Source organism: Heterodontus francisci, unplaced genomic scaffold, assembly GCF_036365525.1.
Source record: "Heterodontus francisci isolate sHetFra1 unplaced genomic scaffold, sHetFra1.hap1 HAP1_SCAFFOLD_88, whole genome shotgun sequence".
NCBI classification, from domain to species: Eukaryota; Metazoa; Chordata; class Chondrichthyes; order Heterodontiformes; family Heterodontidae; genus Heterodontus; species Heterodontus francisci.
Window position 1 is genome coordinate 1,786,289 of NW_027142063.1, and position 26,824 is coordinate 1,813,112.

Consider the following 26,824-nt stretch of genomic DNA (forward strand, 5'->3'; position numbering starts at 1 on the left):
GTGCTCTGGTGGTGGAGTGAGTGAATGTTTAAAGTGGTGGGTGAGGTACCGATGAAGAGGACTGCTTTGTCCTGGGTGGTATTGAGCTTTTTATGTGTTTTTGGAGCTGCAGCTATCCAGAAAAGTGGAGAGTGTTCCATCACACTCCTGACTTGTGCCTTGTAGACAATGGACAGGCTTTGGCATGTCAGGAGGTGAGATACTTGCTGCAGAATTCCCAATTTCTGACCTACGCTAAAAGCTGCAGCATAGATGTGACTGGTCCAGTTTAGTTTATAATCAATGGTAACTCCCAAGATGTTGTTGGTGAGGGATTCAGTGATGATAATGCTGCTGAGTATTAACAGGTAGATGGTTTGATTCTCTCTCATTGGAGATGTTCACTGCGTAGCACTTTTGTGGCAACCAAGTCGCTTGTCACTTATCAGCTCAAGCCTGAATGTTGTTCAGGTCTCGCTGCTTGCGGACATGGACTGCTTCAGTATCTGAGGAGTTGTGAATCATCACCTAACATTCCCACTTCTGACTTAAGTTGAGGGGAAACTCATTAATGAAAGAGCTGAGGATGGTTGAGCCTAGGACACTACCCTGAGAAACTCCTGAGGCAATGTCCTGGATTGAGATGATCGGCCTCCACCAACCATAATCATCTTGCTTTGTGCTAGGTATGACTCCAACAAGTGGACAGTTTCACCCTGATTCCCATTGATTTCAATTTTGCTAGGGATCCTTGATGCCACACTCACTCAAGGGTAATTACTCTTACCTCTCCTCTGGAATTCCACTCTTTTGTCTCTATTTGGAACAAGCTGCAATGAGATCATAAGAACAGAAATAGTAGCAGGAGGAGGCCATTTGGCCCCTCGAGCCTTCTCCGCCATTCAATAGGATCATGGCTGATCTGATCATGGCATCAACCCCACTTTCTTGCCTGCCCCCCATAACCCTTGACTTCCTTGTAGATAAAAATCCAAAGATGAACAACTGTGTGAGAGAAGAAATTCCTCCTCATTTCCTTCTTAAATGGAAAATCCCTAATTCTGAAACTGTGTCCCCTAGTTCTAGATTCCACCACGAGGGGAAACATCCTCTCAGCATCTACCCTGTCAAGACCCTTCAGAATCTTATATGTCTCAATACGATCACCTCTCATGTTTCTAAACTCCAATCAGTATAGGTCCAACCTGCTCAATCCTCCTCACAAGACAACCCCTTCATCACAGGAATAAATCCAGTGAACCTTCTCTGAACTTTTTTTTAAATTTCCAACATATACTTTATTCGTTAAAAAAACTGTAAAAAGATACATTACAAAACAGTTCAAAAACAGCACCAAGTCAACAATACAAAGATTGCAAAGGAGATCAGTTTCCTTCAGTACAGGAATGAATTGCCTCACAACCCTTCCATTTCATTTTACCTGCCATGTACTTTTTGCAGCAAACAAATATTTTCTGGAATAAAAACAAGAAATACTGGAACCACTCAGCAGGTCTGGCAGCATCTGTGGAAAGAGAAGCAGAGTTAACGTTTTGGGTCAGTGACCCTTCTTTGGAACTGACAAATATTAAAAATGTCACAGGTTATAAGCAAGTGAGGTGGGGGTGGGGCAAGAGATAACAAAGGAGAAGGTGCAGGTTGGACAAGGCCACATAGCTGACCAAAAGGTCATGGGTCAAAGGCAAACAATATGTTAATGGTGTGTTGAAAGACAAAGCATTAGTACAGAATAGGTGTTAACGGACTGAATATTGAACAGCAGCAAGAGCAAACCTGAAAATAAACAGTGGGTAAGCAAACTGAAAAAACTAAGATGAAATGAAATAAATGCAATATAAAAGGTTGTAAAAAATGTAAAAAAGCAAAAAAGAAGAAAAAAGAAAAAACAACTAAAAATGAAAGTAAAATGGGGGGCTGTCATGCTCTGAAATTATTGAACTCAATGTTCAGTCCGGCAGGCTGTAGTGTGCCTAATCGGTAGATGAGATGCTGCTCCTCGAGCTTGCGTTGACGTTCACTGGCACACTGCAGCAATCCCAGGACAGAGATGTGAGCATGAGAGCAGGGGGGAGTGTTGAAATGGCAAGAAACCGGAAGCTCAGGGTCCTGCTTGCGGACCGAGCGGAGGTGTTCCGCAAAACGGTCACCCAGTCTGCGCTTGGTCTCCCCAATATAGAGGAGACCACATTGTGAGCAGCGAATACAGTATGCTACATCAAAAGAAGTACAAGTAAATCGCTGCTTCACCTGAAAGGAGTATTTGGGGCCTGGGATAGTGAGGAGAGAGGAGGTAAATGGGCAGGTATTACACCTCCTGCGATTGCAGGGGAAGGTGCCATGGGATGGGGAAGAGGTGGTGGAGGTAATGGAGGAGTGGACCAGGTTGTTGCGGAGGGAACGATCCTTTCGGAATTCTGACAGGGGAAGATGCGTTTGGTAGTGGCATCACGCTGGAGGTGGCGGAAATAGCGGAGGATGATCCTTTGGATATGGAGGCTGATGGGGTGGAAAGTGAGGACAAGGGGAACCCTGTCACCGTTCTGGGAGGGAGGGGAAGGGTTGAGGGCAGAGGTACGGGAAATGGGCCGGACACGGTTGCGGGCCCTGTCAACAACAGTGGGGGGGATTCCTCGGTTGAGGAAAAAGGAGGTCATACCAGAAGCACCGTCATGGAAGGTAGCATCATCAGTGCAGATGCGTCGAAGACGGAGAAACTGGGAGAATGGAATGAAGCCCTTGCAGGAGGTAGTGTGTGAAGAAGTGTAGTCGAGGTAGCTGTGGGTGTCGGTGTGTCTTATAATGGATATTAGTAGACAACCTATCCCCAGAGATGGAGACAGAGAAGTCGAGGAAGGGAAGGGAAGTGTCAGAGATGGACCATGTAAGGGTGAGAGAAGAGTGGAAATTGGAAGCAAAGTTGATAAAGTTTTCCAGTTCGGGGCGGGAGCAGGAAACGGCACCGATACAGTCATCAATGTATCCGAAACAGAGTTGGGGGAGGGGGCCTGAGTAGGACTGGAACAAAGAATGCTCGACATATCCCACAAAAAGACAGGCATAACGAGGACCCATGCGGATACCCATAGCGACACCTTTTACTTGAAGGAAGTGCGTGGAGTTGAAGGAGAAGTTGTTCAATGTGAGAACAAGTTCAGCCAGGCGGAGGAGGGTGGTGGTGGATGGGGACTGGTTGGGCCTCTGTTCCAGGAAGAAGCGGAGAGCCATCAAACCATCCTGGTGGGGGACGGAGGTGCAGAGCGATTGGACGTCCATAGTAAAGAGGAGGCGGTTGGGACCAGGAAACTGGAAATTGTCAAAATGACGTAAGGCATCAGAAGAATCACGGATGTAGGTGGGAAGAGACTGGACCAGCGGAGAAAAGATAGAGTCAGGATAGGAAGAAGTAAGTCCAGTGGGGCAGGAGCAGGCTGACACAATGGGTCTGCCGGGACGTTCCCGTTTGTGGATTTTGGTTAGGAGGTAGAAGCGGGCTGTCAGGGGTTGCGGGACTATGAGGTTGGAAGCTGTAGAAGGAAGATCTCCAGAGGAGATGAGGTCAGTGACAGTCCTTTGGACGGTGGCTTGATTTTCGCCGATGGGGTCATGGTCCAGAGGGAGGTAGGAAGAAGTGTCTGTGAGTTGGCGCTGAGCCTCTGCAAGGTAGAGGTCGGTACGCCATACAAAAACAGCACCACCCTTGTCTGCAGGTTTGATGACCATGTCGGGGTTAGACCTGAGAGAACGGAGTGCCTCAAGATCAGAGGGGGACAGGTGAGAGTGAGTGAGGGGGGCAGAGAAATTGAGATGACAAATGTCCAGCCGACAGTTTTCAATGAAGAGATCAAGAGCGGGTAAGTGGCCAGGGGGAGGGGTCCAGGTAGAGGGAGAATGCTGGAGGTGGGAGAATGGGTCTGCTGGTCGGGAGGAGGACTCCTGGTCAAAGAAGTGAGCCTGGAGGCGGAGAAATATTTTCTGGATACAGCCCGAGGGGATTTCCATGGATCCAGTCCCACACTTCACCTTGTGGGGGTACCTTACACAGTGGTCTTCCCCAGTGAGCCTTTGCAGTGGCTGCCCCAAGCTGTAGTGCGTCCCTCAGCACGTAGTCTTGGACCTTGGAATGTGCCAGTCAGCAACATTAGGTCATGGACAACTCTTTGCGCTGGAAGACCAGCAAGTTTCCGGCAGACCAAAGGGCGTCTTTCACCGAATTGATAGTCCTCCAGCAGCAGTTGATGTTTATCTCGGTGTGCATCCCTGAGAGCAGCCTGTAGAGCACAGACTCCTGTTTTACACAGCTGCTTGGGATGAACCGCAATAAAAACCACTGCATCTTTTTCTACACCTGCTTTGCAAAGACAGACAGGGCAGTCCTCTCTCCTCTGTCTTGTTTGTTTGCAGTATTGAACCCTTTGCTGAGTCTATTAGGAAGGATGCAAGCATAAGGGGGGGGGGTTACAATCCGAGGCAGTGGAGTCCCTCAGGTTAAAACTTCCCTGTACCTGGATGACGTCGCCGTCTTTTGCTCGGATCCGCTGTCCGTTCGCAGACTGATCAGCATCTGCGACCAGTTCGAACTCGCCTCGGTAGCCAAAGTTAACCACGGCAAGTGCGAGTCCATGTTCTTTGGGAACTGGTCTGACCGATCCTTTGTCCCCTTCACCGTCAAGTCAGACTACTTGAAGTTGCTGTGGATATGGTTTGGAAGGGCTGGGACGTGCACCAAAACCTGGAAGGAGCGAGCAGCCAGGATACACCATAAGCTGAGCATGTGGGAGCAGCGATCTCTCTCCATTGTGGGGAAGAACCTGGTTATCAGGTGTGAGTCGCTCACATTGCTGTACGTGGTGCAGGTCTGGCCCATACGCCACTCCTGCGCTGTGGCGATCACCCGAGCCATTTTCCGCTTCATATGGGGTTCCAAAATGGACCAGGTCTGGAGGGACACGATGTTCAAACCCCTGGATAAGGGCGGGAAAAATGTACCCAACGTCGCCCTCATCCTGATGACTACCTTCGTGTGCGGCTGCATCAAGCTGTGCGCAGATCCCCAGTACACAATCTCCAAGTGTCACTACGTGCTGAGGTTCTATCTGTCCCCAGCGTTGTGAAGGATGGACCTGGTCACATTGCCGCGGAATGCTCCATCCAGTTGGACCATGCCGTACCACCTATCCTTCGTGGGAAAGTTTCTGTGGAAAAACATCTTTGACCACCAATCCTTCAGGTAGTGTTCTGCACGGAATGTCCTCAAGGCCCTACAGGAAAAGGAGATGGTGGATCCAGTCGGATGGTTCCCCGAGCAAACTGCCAAAGTCATTTGGCGGAATGCCTCATCACCAGAACTTTCACACAAGGACCAAGATGAAACTTGGCTGGTGGTGAGAAGAGCCCTCCCCATCAGATCCTTCCTGCACGCCCGAGGTCTCACCCCCTCCGCACAATGCCCTCGAGGTGGCTGTGGTGGGGAAGAGACAGTTGCCCACCTCTTTCTCTGAATTGCCTCCAATGCAAGTATATCCCTCCTTAAATAAGGAGACCAAAACTGTACGCAGTACTACAGGTGTGGTTTCACCAACACCCTGTGCATTTGTCGCAAGACTTCTCTCCTGTTATACTCCATTCCCCCTGTAATAAAGGGTAACATTCCATTTGCCTTCCTAATTATTTGCTCTACCTGCATGCTAACTTTTTGTGATTCATGTACGAAGACACCAGATCCTTCTATACCTCAGCATTCTGTAGTCTCTCGCAATTTAAATAACATTTAATTTATCTGTTCTTACTACCAAAGTGAATAACCTCACATTTTCCCACATTATACTCCAGCTTCCAAATGTTTGCCTGGATCCGAGAGGCCCTGGCGGAATCTAAACTGAGCATCGATGAGCAGATTATTGCTAAATGCGTGGTGATTGATATCACTGTTGATGACATCTTCCATCACTTTGCTGATGATTGATAGTAGACTGATGGGGCGGTAATTGGTCAGATTGGATTTGTCCTGCTTTTTTTTTATGGACAGGGCACACCTCGGCAATTTTCCACATTGTCGAGTAGCTGTTTGTGTTGTAGCTCAAAAAAAAATTATCTTAATAAATTATCGGCTGTAAGCACGTTTGTCATCGGGTTGAATAATTTCTGTGTGAGGAATGTTCCAGCATCATAAACCAGGGGAATGTGCTGACTGAGCTGTGTCTTCATCTCTTCTGGGGAGTCGGACAGTTCACCCTTCATTCTGCTCTGATTCATTTTCCCAAAGCGGATCTACAGATTCTCACATCTGGAGACTGGGTTTTCTTGTTAGGTTCCTTTTGATTTTTCTTGCTCCTGAATGATAATATATGCCAACCTTGGATCAACCTTGCGTTGTGTCCCAGTCTTGGTTAAGAGCGACACATAACGGCATCAACACTCTGAAAGAAACAACACAGTCACACTTTCCTTCAGTGAGATTAATGTTGAGGCGGTTTCCATGTCGAATGCAATTGTGAACAAATTTCTCACAAAGAAATTGTGGGTGATTTGAGCATTTGCACTGAATTTCTGTGCAAGGAGGGACAGTTTCAAACAGCCATTCTGAAATCACTTCCTTCACAAAGACAAAGACTGTGCTGTCTTTACGTGTCACTCAACTTCACAAACAAATTTGAACTCGAAATTCAGGAGAAGACAGAGTGGTGAATGATTGATAGTGTAATCTTTGGATGAGAAAAGATACTTAACATACAAAATCCATCATTTGAGCTGGCGTGTAAGATTGTTCTTTCCATGGAGATGTTCACTGGAACACTGGAACAGGCCCAAGACAGAAATGTTGACATGAGAGCAGGGGGGAGTGTTGAAACGGCAAGGAAACAGAAGCTCGGGGTCATGCTTTCGGACTGAGCAGAGGTGTTCGACATAATCTGCGTTTGGTCTCCCCAATTTGGAGGAGACTGCAATGTGAGCAGCGAATACAGTACACTAAATTGAAAGAAGTACAAGTAAATCGCTGCTTCACCTGAAAGGAGTGTTTGGGCTTTAAATAATGAGCAGAGAGGAGGGAAAAGGGCAGGTATTATATCTCCTGCGATTGCATGAGAAGGTGCCTTGGGAAGGGGACGAGGTGTCAGGGATAATGGAGGAGTGGACCAAGGTGCCGTGGAGGGAACGATCCCTTCGGAATGCTGACAGGGGAGGGGAAGATGAGGGAGGTGGTGGCATCACGCTGGAGGTGGTGGAAATGATGGAAGATGATCCTTTGGATGTGGAGGCAGGTGGGGTGGAAAGTGAGGACAAGGGGAACCCTGTCGCAGTTCTGGGAGGGAGGGGAAGGGGGATGGCAGAGGTTGAGGGTCCTGTCAACTACACTGGGATGGGGGCAAGGGGGGGGGGGTTGAAATCTGGTGATGTTGTTGAATTTAATTTCAAACACTCCTTGAACTCTCTGCCGATGAAGACTGAAAAAGGGAAGAACAACCACACAACAAGGGTCTCAAATCCAAGACCCTGAGATTAAAAGTCTCATGCTCTACCAACTGAGCTAACTAGGCCTGATACAGTACTTCTACTCTGATACAGTAAATCCACTTACAGAAACCCCAAAGTGTGATATATTCCTCTCACTCATCAATAATAAAACTGAAATATTTTTACCTTCCAAATGCTGACATCTATTTTGTCAGTATTTATTTCTCTCTCCTTTTTATTTAGTTCATGCATTTCTTCAGAATTTTTTTTTCATTTATATCTGAGGGAAGAAATCAACAGATCTGGCAGCTCAAAACTGGGCATCCATGAGGCACTGTGGGCCATCAGCAGCAGCAGAATTGTATTTAAAGACAATATGTTACCTCATGGCCTGGCATATCCCTCACTCTACCATTACCATCAAGCCAAGGGAGCAATAGTGGTTCAATGAAGTGTGCAGGAGGGCATGTCAGGAGCAGCACCAAGCAGACCTAAAAATGTGGTGTCAACCTGGTGAAGCGACAACACGGAATTACTTGCATGTCAAAAAGCGGAAGCAGCATGCAATAGACAGAGCTAAGCAATCTCACAATTAACAGATCAGATCAAAGCTCTGCAGTCCTGTCACATCCAGTCCTGAATGGTGGTGGATAATAAAACAATTAACAGGAGTCACAGAGAGTCATAGAGTCACACAGCATAGAACCAGGCCCTTCGGCCCACCGCGTCCATGCCGACCATAATGCCTATCTATACTAATCCGACCTGCCTGCATTAATTCCATATCCCTCCATGCCTTGCTCATTCAAGTACCTGTGCAGATGCCTCTTAAATGTGACTACTGTTCCTGCCTCCACCAGGCAGCTCATTCCAGATACCCACTATTCTTTCTGTGAAAAATTTACCCCTTTGACCCCCTTTAAACCTCCTCCCTCTTAGCTTAAATCTATGCCCTCTAGTTTTAGTCACCCCTACCATGGGAAACAGAGTCTGGCTATCTACACTATCTATGCCTCTCATAAAGTGTGACGTAGGAGTGAAGAACGAGTGGCCAAGAGGAGGGAAGTGGCATGGCCTAGAGCTAATGGCTGGAGTGGGGGTTGGGGGGCTGGGAGCGAGTGGCAGGAGAGCTGGGTGACGCGAGTGGGGAACAATCATCCAGGGGAGCAGCGAGGTGGAGAGCGAGCAGTTGAGGAGAAGAAGCGTCAAGGCCGAGGGGGGAGAGCTCCAACCTCAAAGTCTCCCATTCAGCCGCTTCCTTCAGCTGAGTGAGAGGCTGGATACCCGATGACGCTTTAGCGTGAATGTGCGAAGATGGACCATGAGCGGATATGCGATGATGTTGGTGCTGAGCCATGACATCATCCTGTGCATGTGCCACTTAATCCTGGCAAGATGTAGCTGTGCCTATGTGCAGCTTGGCGCTCTCCGATGATGTCAGCGGGCCGCTCCGTTGACAGGAATCACATTGTGTCAGCAGTGCCCACATCCCATGAAAGAATAAAAAAGAGATTTACCACAATGGTAGCAGGGTGAGGGATTTCAGTTATGTGGAGAGATTGGAGAAGCTGGGGTTGTTCTCCTTGCAGCAGAGAAAATTCAGAAAAGATTTGACACATTTGTTCAAAATCATGGAGGTTTTCAATACTTTAAATAAGGAGAAACTGTTTCCAGTGGTAAAAGGGTCAGTAAGCAGAGGACACAGATATCAGGTGATTGGCAAAAGAACCAGAGGTGACATGAAGAACCATTTTTTACACAGTAATGTGTTGTGATAAAGAAAGAAAAGACTTGCATTTATATAGCACCTTGCCTGACCACTGGATATATCAAAGCACTTTGTGGACAATGAAATACTTTTGAAGTGTAATCACTGTTGTAATGTCAGAAATGCAGCAGCTAATACCCACAAACAGCAATGTGATAATGACCAACTGATCTGATTGAGGGACAAATATTGATCACAACACCAGGGAGAATTGCTCTTCACTTGTTTGAAATTGCAGCATGGGATCTTTTACATTCACCCAAACATGCAGACCAGGTCTTGGTTTAACATCACACCTGAAAGGCAGCACCTTCAACACCCTCAGTGCTGTACTGGAGTGTCAGCTGTGAAATCTGAACCCAGAAGCTTGTGATTTCGAGGTGAGTGTGACCAACTGAGCCACAGCTTTTACCTGAGTCTCAATCCTTCCACCAACAGTTTCTCTCTATCGGGTCTGTCACGACCCCTCATGATTGTGAACACCTCTATCAAATCTCCTCTCTAAGGAGAACAACCCCAGCTTCTCCAATCTATCCACATAACTGAAATCCTAACCACATGTTGCAGAAAGGAATTTTTCCTCATGTTCCTTCTGGTTTTGTGAGTCACTTTAAATCTGTAACCTTCGGTTATTGACCGTTCAGCAGTTAGAAACAGTTCCTCAGTATTTACTCCACCTCAAACCTTCAAGGAAACTCTGTAAAGTAACTGAAAATCAAGTTGTCAGAAGTGGGATTTAAACACATGCCTCCAGTGAAAGCTGCAACCTGAACAGAGAAGCTGGAACCGCTCAGTCACCTCAACTGTTCAGACCTTTTTGACCTCGTCATCACTTCTGTACTTTGAAAGTTCACTCAGTTCAGGAACTTGTTCAATGTTACTGGAATGCTCAGTGATTGGGATATTAACTCCCCCGGGTTTTCCTGAGCTTGTTCTCGGTGTATGGGGATGTTTGTCCTGGGCTGTGGAATCTTGCATCCCTGTAATGGACATTAACCCACTGATTGAATCTGTATTCACTGCTTTCCGCTGGTGCTGGGTAAGTGCAGAGCGTGGGGCTGGAATGTTGCTGCTTGTCCCGGCCTCACTCACTCTGGGAAAGAGTGAATAATTGATGCATCTGTTTCTGTATCTGAAATGTGACTTCGATCTGCTGTTATTAACCGAGGCAGCGCTGCAGAAGGATACGTTAATAATCTCTCATTAATCAACTGCAAACAGTCAGAATGTGTAACTTTGAGCAGCGCTTTCTGCACCGTCAGGGCTGGAAAATTGAGGCAGGGAGAGACACTGTCAGTATCTGAGTGTGTACAGCACTGTACAGAGAAAGAGCCAATATACCGGGGCTGAGACACAGTGCATCTTTTCACATTTAATCACAATAATATCCACAGTCAGGAGCTGAAAATGATGAAAAACCGAATAGCAAGAGCAAAAATAAGAAAACTAAGTAATTCTAGATTAGCTGATGAGTTTTCTCTGTGTTTCCTGGTAGTCTACTGTTTTATATTCAATGCTCTCTCCACTGTGGCCAGGGAATGATTTCTTCTCAAGGGCTGAATATTAACAAAACTTCTTGGAATTTAAAATCTTTCAAAATTAATTCCATGGAGCTAATGGGGAAAAGTCAAATAACTGCATCAATTAATGGAGAAATGGTTGGTGATGACGTGGATGTGTCTGCAGTGTGCAGGACCAGACTGTTTCTATAGATTCACAATGAACGTTCCACCCTTTATTTATAACAGTAAAGCTGATAGTGGACAATGGCTATTCTGGTTGCAGCAACCTGAAGATTTAACTCATTGACACCCTGCTTTAGGGGAATCTAGAAAGAACAACACCCAACTCTGTCAGTTAGTGTGCTTGTTTGTTAACCCACAATTTGTTGGTTCAAGCACTTAAAAGGATGAGGCTTTATTAACTTAAACTCTTCTACATCAGCTGTATTACTCTTGCTGTTGATTCTTCAAAGATAAGGTTAATCAAGACTTTCTTTGTGAAATCTATGCTGACTGTGCTTTATTATATTTTCATTTTCATATGGATTTTCTACTTTTGGGGATTATTGTCTTTTTTATTGATTTTATTTTTATTTATTGCATTTATTGCCCATCCCTAATTCCCTCGAGAAGGTGGTGGTGAGCTGCCTTCTTGAACCACTACAGTCGATGTGTTGCTGTTAGGAAGGGAGTTCCAGGATTTTGACCCAGCCACAGTGAAGGAACGGTGATATAGTTTCAATTCCAGGATGGTGTGTGGCAAAGAGGGGAAATTGCAGGTGGTGGTGTTCCCATGCATCTGCTGCCCTTGTCCTTCCAGGTGATAGAAGTCACGGGTTTGGAAGGTGCTGTGTAAGGAGGCTTGCTGCGTTGCTGCAGTGCATCTTGTGGATGGTGCACGCTGTGTGTTGGTGATAGAGAGAGTGAATATAGTGAATGAGGCGCCAATCAAGTGGGCTGCTTTGTCCTGGATGATGTTGAGCTTCTTAAGTGTTGTTGGAGCTGCACCTATCCAGGCAATGGAGAGTATTGCATCACACTCCTGACTTGTGCCTTGTAGATAGGGGACAGGCTTTGGGGAGTCAGGAGGTGAGTTACTTGCCGCAGGATTCCTAGTGTCTGACCTGCTCTTGTAGCCATGATATTTATATGGCTACTGCAATTCATTTTCTGGTCAAAGGTAACCCCCAGGATGTTGATCGTGGGGGATTCAGCAATCGTAATGCTGTTGAATGTCAAGGGGAGAGGGTTAGATTCTCTCTTGTTTTAGAAGGTCATTGCCTGGGACTTGCGTGACTCGAATGTGAAATATCCTTCTTGTCGGGTATTGTATTGTACTGCACAGTGACAACACTTGGAAAGTCCTTCATTGGCTGTAAAAGGCTTTACAAAGTCCTGTGGTCGTGAAATGCATGTGTTGCTTTTTCCATTGTTATCAATGTCATTTTGATCAAAAGATAGGTTTCGTGAGCACAAATTTTAAATCAATCTTGATTCAAATAATGTAAAAGCATCTATATTCTTGCACTATACTTAATAATCACCATCTTCCTATCCTTACAGAGTACAATGTTTTTGACCCTGAAATTGATTCCACAATCTCAGTCCCTCAGACAATTTCAGCCCAGTTCTGATGAAAGATCACAGATCTGAAACGTTAACTCTGTTTCTCTCTCCACAGATGCTGCCAGACCTGCTGAGTATTTCCATCATTTTCAAGAGTCTCGACTTAATGAATAGGAAACTTGTTTCAGATCAGATTGGGAGACAGTGTGAAACCACTCCATCGTACTCATGTCTGAGATTCTGAGGACAGTTGGCTGTTAGTGGAAGACATCATTAATTAAATGTACCTAGCAACAGCTCAGACCAATTATTATTTTACAAGGTGGTGTGATGGCCATCCAGGGGTTAAAAGTAGGGATTTTGTCAGGTTTCAGCGTGCAGGAACACGAGAAGACCTCAGGGGTAAAGGCTCAGATCATCGACCAAGTTCTCCACCTGATGAGGGATCCAGACTGGACAAAGAGGACCGTGACACTCTGAGACCAAGCTCGATCAGTCCACACACATGCTAGAGCTGTAAAGTTATATTCCCCAAGTTTGTTCAAGATAATTTTACTTCCAATTATTAAGTACTATTTTACTCTCAATAAAAGTTCTGGACTTATTAATCAAGTATCCTGTTGCTTTAATTGGTTAAAGTCAGCCCAAAGAGATTGTCCACAATAGACTTTCCAGAACTGAAAGATAAGTCTGCAAGGATTGCTAATTTTACAGCCCTGTTTAAAAAGAGAGATAAACCCAGGAAATGCAGACCAGATCGTCTAATGTCAGTGGTGGGGAAACTTTTAGAGACAATTATCCAGGAGAAAATTAACTGGCACTTGGTCGAACATGGGCTAATAAATGACAGCCAGAACAGATTGGTTAACAGAAGATTGTGTATGAATTAATTAATGAATTAATTTATTTGATGAAGTTTCACAGAGAGTTGACCAGGGTGGTGGGGTTGATGGTGTATGTCTGCACTTCAAAATTGTGTTTGAAAAAGTACCATAAAATAGACTTGTTAACAAAATTTGAGCAGATGGGATTAAGGAGGCAGTGGCAGCGTGGATACAAAATTAGCTGAGAGACGGAAAGCATAAAGTAGGGTGATTCAGAATGGAGGGACTAATACAGTAATGTCACTGTTGTTGCAGTGTGTGCAGTGTCTGACCCTGAGCTGTCCAAGGGATGGGGCTGTTTGTGATTTTCTTGTGGGGTGTATTATCATCAGGGTATCTCTCTGAGCTGTCCCAGGGATTGGGCAGTGTGTGATATCCTTGTGCATGTCATGCAGGCCCACTGGCGTGTGGTTCCATCCTGATGCCAAAGAACAGAGCCCCATCTATGGGCAAAATGTCTCACTTCCCTGTGGGTGTCTTGAGAGAAGAAGGCTTAGGGAGTAAACCTGGACAGTAAATCCGGAGTGGAGTCTCGCAGGCGGTTACCTGTTACTTATCAGGTAGTTTTCCGGCAACTCCGACAGCAGAGCTGGTACCAAACAGTACTGTTTTTTTCCTTTCCTTTGGACAATACTAGCAATGCTGAGAGGGGGTCCTGATGCTCAGTGTCTCCATACTATTTGCCCAGGCCTGTGCCCTGGAGAGGACACTCCAGCTTCGTGGTTAAACATTAGCAAAACATGGGAAGAAACAGTTACCGATTATAAGCTCTCACTCAATTGGTGTAGAGTATGAGCACCAGGGGTTACTTTTGACAGTGGGAGAGATCATCGCGTCTCAATGGATAACTACCACCTACTCCAAGCTGTGCAGCCCCCAGTCAGTTAGGTGCTGTCCTGCCACGACCTACTTGCTTCAATGGATGCTTGCAGCTTAGAGAGATATCTCTCAACTGGCGGATTGATAATCTATGCACCAGGCAAGACAAACTCAGCAAAGAAGGCACCAGTGCTTCGCATCACAAGCTGGAATGTAAGGACCATGTGTCCTGGCCTTACCGACAACCTTCTGCAGGTTGATGACACACACCAGACAGCTGTGATTGACAAGGAACTCACAAGGCTCAATGTGGACATTGCTGTGCTGCAAGAAACTAGACTCATTCAAAGTGGATCCCTCAAAGAGAAACACTACACCTTCTTCAGGCAGGGGAAAGACCAAGAGGCAACTCGTGAGCATGGAGTGGGTCTCACAGTAAAAAACACGCTACTTGCAATGAGTGAACCCCCCACAGTTGGCTCAGAGAGACTTCTTACCCTTCACTTGTCAACAAGCGCGGGCCCAGTTAATCTCATGTGCATCTATGTCCCGACACTCACCTCCACCCCAGATGTCAAGGATCAATTCTATGAGACACTTGACACTGCCATCAGTAGAATTCCCAGCACCGAGGGACTGTATCTTCTCGGGGATTTCAACGCAAGCTTGGGTACTGACTACAGCTTGGCCAATGAGCATAGGGCACCAGGGGATTAGCAAGATGAACAAAAATGGACAGAGATTTCTGGAGCTATGCTGTCACCATGGACTCTGTGTGACGAACAGCTACTTCCAGGTCAAGCTGTGCCACAAGGTGTCCTGGAGACGTCCGAGATCATGCCACTGGCACCAGCTAGACCGTATCATCACCAGACGTACCACCCTCAGCAGTATCCTCATCACACGCAGCTATCACAGCGCTGACTGTGACACTGTCCACTCCCTGGTGTGTAACAAGGTCAGGCTTCAGCCAAGGAAGCTTCATCCATCCAAGAAGAAAGGTCGTTCTCGGATCAACACTAGCCGAACCACTGACCCAGAAAGGACCCAGGAGTTCCTCAACATCCTCGATCAGGCTCTTTCAGAAAACACCCAAGGCCTCAGTGCAGTGTCAAAGTGGAATCATCTGCACGCCACCATCTATAACTCTGCACTCACTGTGTATGGGAAAAGAGATGGGAGGAATGCTGACTGGTTTGAGGCTCATTGGACTGAAATGGATTCAGTTACTGCAACTAAGAAGAGAGCCCTCATGAACTACAAACAAGTCCCCAGCAAACAAACTCTAGATGCTCTCAGAGCTGCCAGAAACAAGTCTCTGCAGACTGCTCAGCACTGCACCAATCAATACTGGTTAAAACTCTGCAACAGCATCCAATCTGCCGCTGAATCTGGGGGATGCTAGAGGGACATATGAAGGAATTCAACACACCAAGGTTCCTTAGACAGCACATTCCATACCCGCAACCTCTACCAACTAGAAGGACAAGGGCAGCAAATTCATGGGAACACCACCACCTGCAAGTTCCCCTCCAAGCCACACACTATCGTGACTTGGAACTATATCGCCTTTCCTTCACTGTTGCTGGGTCAAAATCCTGGAACTCCCTTCCTAACAGCACTGTGGGTGTACCTACCTCACACAGACTGCAGCGGTTCAAGAAGGCAGCTCACCATCACATTCTCAAGGGAAATGAGGGATGGGCAATAAATGCTGGCTTAGCCAGTGATGACCACATCACATGAATGAATAAAAAAAAAATTATGAAAGCAACGGGCCCAGCAGTAACTAAATCAGCACCTTTGAAGACAAAGACAGGGACGATCATCACTGAACCTAACAAGCAGATGGAAAGGTGAGTGGAGCATTACCTTGAACTCTACATAACGGAGAACATTGTCATTGAAGTAGCTCTCAGCACCATTCCAGACTTCCCTGTCGTGGAGGAGTTGGACAGTGACCCCAACGTAGTAGAGCTCAACAAGGCCATTGACCGTCTTGCCAGTGGTAAAGCCCTGGGAAATGATGGTACTCCACCTGGAATCATCAAAAGTGGAAAAGCAGCTCTGCTGCAGCATCTCCATGAACTTCTGTGTCTCTGTTGGAAGGGGAGATCTGCGCCTCTAAACATGCGTGATGCAAACATTGTCACCTTGTACAACAATAAGGGGGAATCGCAGTGACTGCAGCAATTACCGAGGCATCTGCTTGCTAAGTATTGTGGGGAAGGTCTTTGCTCACATTGCTCTGACCAGATTGCAGACCCTGACATCACACATCTATCCTGAGTCTCAGTGCAGCTTCAGAGCTGGTAGATCGACAGTCGACATGATTTTCTCACTTCGGCAGTTACAGGAGAAGTACTGTGAACAGTACAGACCACTCTACATTGTCTTTATAGACATCACCAAGGCCTTCGATCTTGTTAGCAGAGACAGACTCTTCAAACTGCTGTGGAAACTAGGCTGCCCTCCTGAACTCTTGGGCGTCATATCTTCTTTCCACGAGAACATGCACAGTTCCGTCAGTTACAATGGAGCAACATCAGACACTTTCACGATCAGCAGTGGGGTAAAACAGGGCTGTGTCCTGGTGCAAACTCTCTTCAGAACGTAGGAGGAGGCAGTTTCACCTGTCGAGCCTGATCTGTCATTCAATTACATCCTTGCTGATCATCTACCTCAACACCACTTTCCCGCGCTCTCCCCATATCCCTTGATGTCATGAGTATCAAGATTTCTATCAATTTCTGTCCTGAACATGCTCAATGATTGAACTTTTACAAACCCCTGAAGTAGAGAATTCCAAAGATTCACCACCCTCTGAGTGAAGAAATTCCACCCTATCTCAGTTTTAAATGGCCTTTTAAATGAAACTTTAAGGAATACAAGCCCAGTTTCCTCATAAGACAATCCCACCATCCCAGGGATTAGTCTGGTGACCCTCCGTTGCACTCCCTCTGTGGCAAGTATATCCTTCCTTAGATAAGGAAACCAAAACTGTACACAATACTCCAGCACAATCTCACCAAGGCTCTATACAATTGCAGCAAGACATCTTTATTCCTGTACTCATGACCCCTCGTGTTAAGGCCAACATACCATTTGCCTTCCTAATTGATTGCTGCACCTGCATGCGAGCTTTTAGTGTCTCATGAACAAGGACACCAATGTCCCTTTGGACATCAACACTTCCCAACCTCTCACCATTTAAGAAATATTCTGTCTTTCTGTTTATTCTACCAAAGTGGATAACTTCACACTTATTCACATTATATTCCATCTGTCATTTCATTCACTTATCCTGTCCAAGTCCCCTGGAAGCCTCCTTGTAACCTCCTCACAGCTCACATCCTTTACAATTGGCATATTCTTCTCCATGCTGCTATTTTAAAATTTCAGTGACTCAGATGGGGGTGTCCACCTGCATACCAGAGCTGATGACAAGCTGTTCATCTTGGCAAGACTGCGCACCAATACCAAAATGAGTCAGTTCTTGGTCTGTGAGTTGCTCTTTGCTGATGACGCTGTGCTGACATCCCATAATGACGTTCATTAACAGCAGCTTGTATATCGGTTCTCCCTGGCCTGCAAGGAGTTTGGACTGACGATCAGCATCAGGAAGATCAAAGTTATGGGCCAGGACGAGAGACTCCACCTTCCATCAACATCGACAGGCTCACTTTGGAGGTTGTCAACAGCTTCACATACCTTGGATCAACAATCACCAGCAATCTGTCCCTTGATACTGAAATCAGCACCAGGATTATCAATGCTGCAGCTGTCATGTCAAAGTTGAGAAGACGAGTGTGAACCGACAGCAAACTGATCGAAAATACAAAACTCCGCGTGCAACAGGCTTGTGTTCTCAGCACCCTCCTTTAGAGTAGAGAAGCATCAACAACTTATACAAGCCAAGAAAAGCAGCTGAACAGCTTCCACCTCCACTGTCTCAGATGGATATTGGGCATCTCCTGGCAAGACAGAGTGCCGAATGCAGAAGTACACCAGCGTGCAGGGATCCGCAGCATGTTTGCCCTCTTGAGTCAGCGGTGACTCTGTTGACTGAGTCATGTGTGCTGAATGGATGACGGTCGCTTTGCCAAAGACACGCTCTATGGTGAGCTTGCTATCAGCACGAGACCAACAGGTCACCCACATCTGTGATACAAGGACATCTGCAAAGCGAGATCTCAAGCTGACTGGGATTGGAGTCAATGCATGGGAAGTCCTTCCTGCTGACTGGAATTCCTGGAGAAAGGCATTCAGGAAGACCATGGGAAAAGCAGAGGACAAAAGAAATGACCAGATGGTGAGAAAGAGAGCTCAGAGGAAGGAAAAATTATCAGTCGACCTCGGGCCAATGATATTCATCTGTACCAGCTGCGGAAGGGATTGTCACTCACGAGTCATCCTCTCCAGCCACAACAAACGATGTTTCACACAGAAGTGACGTACACCCCGGGTGTAGCCCATCGTCTTCCGAGACAGACGGTTGCCTATTACAATTACAACGACAGCAACAACTACAAGAGCGAGTCAGAGGCTGGGAACACTGCCGTGACGAACTCAGCTCTTGACTCGCCAAAGCCTGCCCACTATCTACAAGGCCTTCCTCTGATTTCAATTACGCACACATTCGTGCTCTGGCTCTGTAGCTTAGTTGGTTAAAGCACCTGTCTATAAAACAGGAGATCCTGGGTTCAACTCCCAGCAGAGCCTTATTTCACATTTGCAACATGCTTGAAAGGTTTCATTATCAACACTGACATCTGTGTCTTGTGAACTTTAATTCAAAATACTTAATGAAATTCAATCACATAAAAAATCAGCCTTTGTGAAGGATATGAGTTTGGAATGGCTGTTTCTCCTTGGACAGAATTTCAGTGCTCATACGTCAAAGTTAACTTCTTTGACATAAATTTGTTCACAGTTCCATTCAACCTAGAAAACAGCTTGATATTAATCTCACTGAAGGAGAGTGTTTGTGTCATTATGTGTTGCTTTTAACCGAGACTGGGACATGACGCAAGTGGGAGGGTTTATCTGAGGTTTGGAATATTTGTCAGTCAGGAACAAGAAAAATCAAAGGAACCAAATAAGAAAACCTAAGTCTCATGTGGTTACCGAGAAACGGTGAGAAGATATTAAACTTTGTTGTATTTAATACAACTGTGTGAACTTTGATCTTTGCGGCCTTTTATAAACAGTATTTGAAGGGTCTCAGTAACAATGTTCAGTGTTGATGAGAGTGGGGTCTGGGTGAGCAGCTGCTTCATGTGACAGGGTCAGGACTGGATGCAGGAAGTTCTCTGACAGTCTCTCTCTGATGGGTTGAGTTGATTTTCAACTGGCAGCTGTTGCTGTTTTGATAATTCAAGTTCCCTCCACCGATTGTTTTGGACAGACAGTGCAGTATGAGGATGTAAAGGGTTAATGCTGAAAACAGTGGGATTAACCCCTCCCACAATCAGAGTGATGATGTAACAGTCACATGAGATGAGGTTTGGGAGGAGAGAGCAGCACCAAGGATGCTAGTTTCGGAGGCTTGATGGGTGTGTATATAGTATTGTGTAAATTAGAAAAGAGCTCTTAATTCTTTCAGCAGGAAATGTGTCCAGAAAATATCACGAAACTCACAATTTCATTATTCAGGAGTTGGAACACAGGGATATTAACTCCAAGTGACAGTAGTGGTTTCATTTAACAAAAGAAAAGGAGAGAATAATATTCCGAAGAAGGGTCACTGACCCGTAACGTTAACTCTGCTTCTCTTTCCACAGATGCTGCCAGACCTGCTGAGTGAATCCAGCATTTCTTGTTTTTGTGTGAGAGAATAATATTGCTCATTGATTGAAATCCCCCAGTGAGGAGACAGTTAAACAGGTGATCTGTTGGGGCATCCTTCGATCCAAGGTTTCGGCAGCATTTAATCTCCCTTTTTGGTGAAATTCTCTGTTTTTTGCATCTTTTTTTAATCCAGCTTTTATGGACCAGTGAAAAAACTGAAAAAAGTGAACAGATCCATCCTTTCTTTTCTTCCTTCTTCCCATCAGTTTCCCTTTTCTGTCCCAATTTAATCTGCTGTTTTATCCATTCCAATCATAATTCAACATTCCAATCTAATCTATTTGTTATTCCACAGTGTCTCTCCATGTGTTTTATTCTGTTGTATTCTCTCACAGTCTGTTTGATGATCAATTTTGCATCTCACTCTCTGTTCTGGTGAAGATCAGAAGCAGTGTTATCTGTTTGCAACACCCGACAAGTCGGCCTGAGGCTGTGTCTCATCGATAATGTGGAGTTAGCAACATAGGAACATAGGAGCAGGAGTCGGCCATTCAGCACATCGAGCCTGCCCCACCATTCAATATGATCATGGCTGATCATCCACTTCAATGCCCTTTTCCCCACACTTTCCTCATATTCCCTTATGTCATTTGTATTTAGAAATCTGTCAATCTCTGCTTTAAACATACTCAATGACTGAGCTTCCACAGCCCTCTGGGGTACAGAATTCCAAAGATTCACAACCCTCTGAGTAACAACATTTCTCCTCAAAACTGTCCGAAGTGGCATGCCCCTTATTTTGAAATTGCGTCCCCTGGTTCTCGACTCCCCAACCAGGGGAAACATCTTAGCTGCATCTACCCTGACTGTCCTTTAAATATTTTGTAGGTTTCAATGAGATCACCTCTCATTCTTCAAAACTCCAGAGAATACAGCCCCAGTTTCCCCAATCTCTCTGCATAGGACAGTCCCACCATCCCAGGAACAAGTCTGATGAACCTTCTTTGCACTCTATCTATGGCAATAATATCCTTCCTAAGGCAAGGGGACCAAAACTGCACACAGTACTCCAAGTGCAGTCTAACCAAGGTTCTATACAATTGAAGCAAGAATTCACTACTCCTGTACTCAAATCCTCTTGTGATAAAGGCTAACATACTATTAGCCTTCCTAATTGCTTGCTGCACCTGAATGTTAGCTGTTAGTGACGTATTGCCATGGATACCAGGTCACCCTAATACTCTATACCTCAGTTAATAAAGGAAAGGATTCCATTTACCTGCTGAACCAGCTTATTGACCTGCACTGCTACTTCAGGGATCTGTGGACATTCACTCCAACGTCCCTCACTTCCTCTACACCGTTCAGTGTTCTCCCATTAATTGTGTATTCCTTTGCCTTTTTTGACACCTGCTCTCGCTGTTCCCTGCTCTCCGAGTGAACTCTTGTTCCCTCTCTCTCCTGGGCTCTTTATGCTCCACTCTGCTCTCACTGTTTCCCGCTCTCTTAATGTATCAATATTTGTTTGTCTTGTGTTTAATTTCAAATATGGATTAACTGTATTTTACAGTTGTAGGTTTTATTTGGTAGTCCTGTACAAGTTGTGGATTGGTATTCAATATTCAGCTCTGTGAAAACGATTGTGAATGAAAATATAACTTTCAATCTTATACATGGGCTGGTCTGCAAGCTCCAAGTCCTTCATTTTGTAGTCATGGCTTGATACTGTATCTTTCAGTCTTAATCTCTGTGGGATTTTTGAACTGGTATGTAATGCATAACTTGGTCTAACGTTCTGATGTACATTATTGGGATTCATAGGATCATAGGAAATAGGGGCATTAGGCCATTCAGCCCATCGAGCCTGCTCCAACATTCAAACAGATCGTGACTGATCATCTACCTCTACGCCATTTTTCTCTGCCATCTCCATATCCCTTGATCTTGTTAGTATTTAGAAATCTATAGATTTCTGTCTTGAATATGTTCAATGATTGATCTTCCACAGCCCTCTGGGATAAAGAATTCCACAGATTTTTCACCCTCTGAGTAAAGAAATTCCTGCTCATCTCAGTCTGCCCTTATTCTGAGACTGTGTCCCCTTGTTCTGGACTCACTAGACAGAGGAAACATCCTATTCATATCTACCCTGTGACACCCTGTAAGAACTTTGTCTGTTTCAATGAGATCACCTCTCATTCTTCAAAACTCTAGAGAATTTAGGCCCAGTTTCTGCAGTCTCTCATCATAAGACAATCCCACCATCCGAGGGGATGAGACCGGTGAATCTCTGTTGCACTCCCTCTGTGACAAGTCTATCCTTCCTTCGATAAGGAAACCAAAATTGTACAGAATACTCCAGGTGCGGTCTCATCTAGACTTCATACATCTTTACTCATGTACTCAAATACGCTTTCAATGAAGCCAACATACCATTTGCCTTCCGAATTGCTTGCTGCACCTGCATACTAGCTTTTCGTGTCTCATGAACAAGGACACCCAGGTGCCTTTGGACATCGACACTTCTCAACCTCTCACCATTTAAGAAATACTCTGTCTTTCTGTTTATTTGACCAAAGTGGAGAACTTCACACTTATACACATTATATTCCATCTGCCATATTCTTGCCCATTCATTTAACCTGTCCAAATCCCCTTGAAGCCTCCTTGCATTCATTCTGTACCTTTCAATTCTGTAAATTTTGTCTGTCCTATTTCAGATTTTATATTTAAAATGTGACCATGGTGACAGAGTTTATTTAGATCTGATAGTGAGTTTGTTTTTGGACTGTGATTGATGTATCAACCTGTCAGCTGTACTGAATTGGAGTGAAATAGAAACAACTTCTGTCTCTCCTGCTGTTGTTTGACTGTTGGATTGAAAATGTGTCTCTTGACTTTGGGATCAGTGTCTGTCTGACTACTTCTTTTGTTTGTTCCAGTGGAACTGATGAGCTGGCAGTATCTCTGTGCTTTGGGAGTGATCCTGTACCGACTGTGTGTTGGAACGAGATCACTGCACTTTTCCTTGTGTCCAAGAATCACCACATCTATTCAGGTTCCGTCATGTATTTTCCTGCAGGAATGAAAGAACTGGTGAGGTAGAAGATACAAAAGCGATCAATGTAATCGTCCCAATAATAATCATTATGAACAATCACAAAATGAAAACCAAGAACACAAACGGTGTCAGTGTCTGCCTCCACTGCAGTACTGCAGTATTCAGCTTCTGTTTTCCAGGTGTTTGCAGTGGTTTTACAACAAGTTTGTGACATTCAGAAACAACACAAGCCCTGCACTGCTCAATGACTGGGACTGTCCGATGGAGCAGTGACCTTTACACAGTCACATTTCTATTTCAACGGAAAACAAGCAGCCACTATTTAAAATGTGCCTTTCACACTTCTCACCTGGTGTCTGCAATAAATGCTCTTTGTCTAACTGTCCACATCGTTATTTTGCGGCTATTTTCCCCCCACTGTTCACAATCCAACAAACAGTGAGAGACTGGAACTAAAGCAGGAAAATTCCCTCTCCTTTGGGTGGTGAAATTGTCAGTGATTTTCAATAGTGATTTCTTCCCATTGTGTCTCCCTGAGCCTGTACAGACACTGTCCGAGAATGAACTCTCCCTTCCCCGTGTCCCCGGCTCACTCCATGTTCCGGGAGCAGCTCCTGCTCCACAGTGTCTGTTACAAACACTCCCCGACTCCCCCTCAACTTCCCACCACTCAATGCTAATCTCTGAGCACATCTGCGGACACGCTCCCAAAGCAGTGGCTGCTGGAAGTAGATGCTGTTTGTTCCCTTCCCCCGGGCCCGGGAAGTCTCCATTAGCAGCTGATTTAAAGCATCTTCCCCTGATTGAGTGAATGGCCTCACAGACTGGGTTGGGGAAAGGCTGCGCATGCGCTCCACTCCTTATTGTGACGTCCCACTGGGGCGGGGCTGCACCGCGCGTGCGCAGATCCCTGCAGCAATTCAGCATTCAAACATCAATGGGAACTTTCCCCATTTCACCCTCATCAAAGTCCCAAAGAAAGTGAAGAGGGGCTTGGACTGGAGGGAGGGAGGGGCGGGGTAGGGGGAACCTAGAACCCAGAAAGCTACCCACTTGCCCCATTTAGATGCTCAATTTGCGTTCATTCCCTGCAGGGGGTTTGTTATTATTGAGCCCCTCCTGGTAAAACAATCCAATAGAAAGAGGGGAGAAAGGAGGGAGCCGGTGTGTTTGCTGGGACCTTGCAGAATTCATTTCAGCAGCAAAAGTCCCGGGTTAGATGAACCCGAGTGAAACACGCTCTCAGTGAGAGGAAAACCGAACGGCCCTTTTCATCTTTTCATTGGAAACAAAGTAGAGCCGGAAGTGCGGCGAGCAGAGCAGACACACAAGCTCAATGACAGGAGAGCTCGGCCGTCCCTGAGTTTCAGCTCCCAGCTCTTACATTTCCTCATCTACACTGCCTTTACTGTGGATGTTCAGGGGTTCCTTGTCGGATCTGAGGACTGTATACATTAAACATTCTGAGTCAGGAGATCCACACACTCTGTTACCAAGATTTATGGGCAGGAATGTTTCAAAACTTTGTCTATTAAATCATTGTATTATTCACAGAACTAATGAGGCAATCGGTTCATTATTCAGGCCTTGAACTTGGTTTGGGTCGACCGAAAACTGAAAGCTTCAGCACCTTTCCACTTCTTCACTAATATAACTGATTTTTTTGATGAAGTAACAGAAAAGGTTGATGAAGGGAAAGCAATGGATGTTGTCTATATGGATTTTAAGAACGCGTTTGACAGACTACCACATAAAAGGCTAGGTAACAAAACTGAGGCTCCTGGAATAGGAGGGTCAGTATCTGCTTGGATTAAAAAATGGATGAAATATCAAGAAAAGCGAGTTGTGGTATTTGGTTGTTTTTCAGAATGGAAGATGGTGAACAGTGATGTCCACAAGGGTCAGTGTCAGGACCACCATATATAGAAATGATTTGAATATTGGAATCACAGAATCACAGAATTGTTACTGCCCAGCAGGAGGCCATTTGGCCCATCGTGTCTGCACTGACTCTCCAAATGAGCAATTCACCTGATGTCGCTTCCCCGTCTTCTCCCCATAATCCTGCACATTCTTCCTTTTCAGATAACAGTCTAATTCACCTTTGAATGCTTCAATTGAACCTGCCTCCATCACATTCTCAGGCAGTTCATACTTTAAACACTCGCTGTGTGAAAAAGTTTTTCCTCATGTCGCTTTTGCTTCTTTTACCAATTACTTTAAATCTGTGCCCTCTCGTTCTCGATCCTTTCACAAGTGGGAACAGTTTCTCCCTATCCACTCTGTCCACACCCCTCATCATTTTGAATACCACTATGAAATCTCCTCTTAGCCTTCTTTTCTCCAAGGAAAACAGTCCTAACTTCTCCAATCTATCTTCATAACTGAAGTTCCTCATCCCCGGAACCATTCTCATGAATCTTTTCCATAATCTCTCCAATGCCTTCACATCTTTCCTAAAGTGTGGCACCCAGAACTGGATGCAGTACTTCAGCTAAGGCTAGTGTCTTATACAAGTTCAACATGACCTCCTTGTTCTTGTACTCTATGCCTCTATTACTAAAGCCGAGGATACTGTATGCTTTATTAACCACTCTCTCAACCAATGGCATATAACCCCAGGTCCCACTGCTCCTGCACCCCCTTTAGAATTGTCCTCTTTATTCTACATTGTCACTCCATGTTCTTCCTAGCAAAATGAATCAATTCACATTTCTCTGCATTGAACTTCACCTGTCATCTGTCCTCCCATTCCACCAACTTGTCTATGTCCTTTTGAAGTTATACACTATCATCCTTACAGTTCACAATGCTTCCAATTTTCGTATCATCCATAAACTTTGAAATTCTGCCCTGTGCACCAAGGTCTAGGTCATTAATATATATCAGGAAAGGCAAGGGTCCCAACACTGACTCCTGGGGAACTCCACTACAAACCTTCCTCTAGCCCGAAGAACATCCATTGATCACTACTCTTTGTTTCCTGTCACTCAGCCAATTCCATATCCATGTTACTACTGTCCCTTTTATTCCATGAGTTATAACTTTGTTCACAAGTCTGTTGTGTTGCACTGTATCAAACTCCTTTTGAAAGTCAATAAAAGCAAAATACTGCAGATGCTAGAAATCTGAAATGTAAACAAAAAGTGCTGGAAATACTCAGCAGGTCTGGCAGCATCTGTGGAGAGAGAAGCAGAGTTAACGTTTCAGGTCAGTGACCTTTCAGATGCTGTCAGACCTTTTGAAAGTCCATGTACACCACATCAACAGCATTGCCCTCATCATCCCACTCTGTTACCTCATCAAAAAACTCCAGCAGGACAGTTAAACATGACTTTCCCTTAAGAAATCCATGCTGTCTTTCCTGAATTAACCCACATTTGTCCATGGGACTATTAATTTTGTCCCGAATTATTCTTTCGAGAAGTTTTCCCACCACCGAAATTGAACTGACTGGGGAGTGAGACGTGGTGAGTTGCTTTAGCAGAGAGCCAACATGGGTTCGTCAGGCCGAACGACCTCCTTCTGTGCTGTAGCCATTCTCTGATTGTATGATTCTAGCGACAACTGTTGGTGGAGAGGCAGTGATGCAGGAATGGGTTGACAGAAAGGGGAAAGTCTGGGCTGGTGTGTGTTTGCAGCATTTGCAGCTTGTGTTCGGGTTTGTGAATAAAGGTGATTTGGAAGCTGTGTTCCAAATTGAAGTGTTTATTGGAAGCAAGAAGTTGATGTCAATGAAGAATAAAACGTGTTAAATGAAGCGTGGTGTGATTGTGGATAGCAGTAAATATAGTGTTGGTGAATTATTTGTGTTAATAAACATCCACTGCACCCTCTGCTGCAGGCTGCTGTTTATATCCAGCTGTGTATTAGTGCTGTGTGTTAACTAGATAAATGTTTGTTTCAACGCTGTTTATAAAGCAATAGCATTGCACTCAAACAGTCCCAGACATAGCAACACACGTACAAAAGCAAAATACTG

General features: G+C 45.2%; 1 non-coding gene across 1 annotated transcript; it reads left to right on the forward strand.

Annotated features, from left to right (window-relative positions):
- Positions 1-18,639: 18,639 nt before the first annotated feature.
- On the forward strand, positions 18,640-18,713 carry trnay-aua (transfer RNA tyrosine (anticodon AUA)). The gene has a single exon. It is a non-coding gene; the product is annotated as a tRNA-Tyr (tRNA).
- Positions 18,714-26,824: the final 8,111 nt, after the last annotated feature.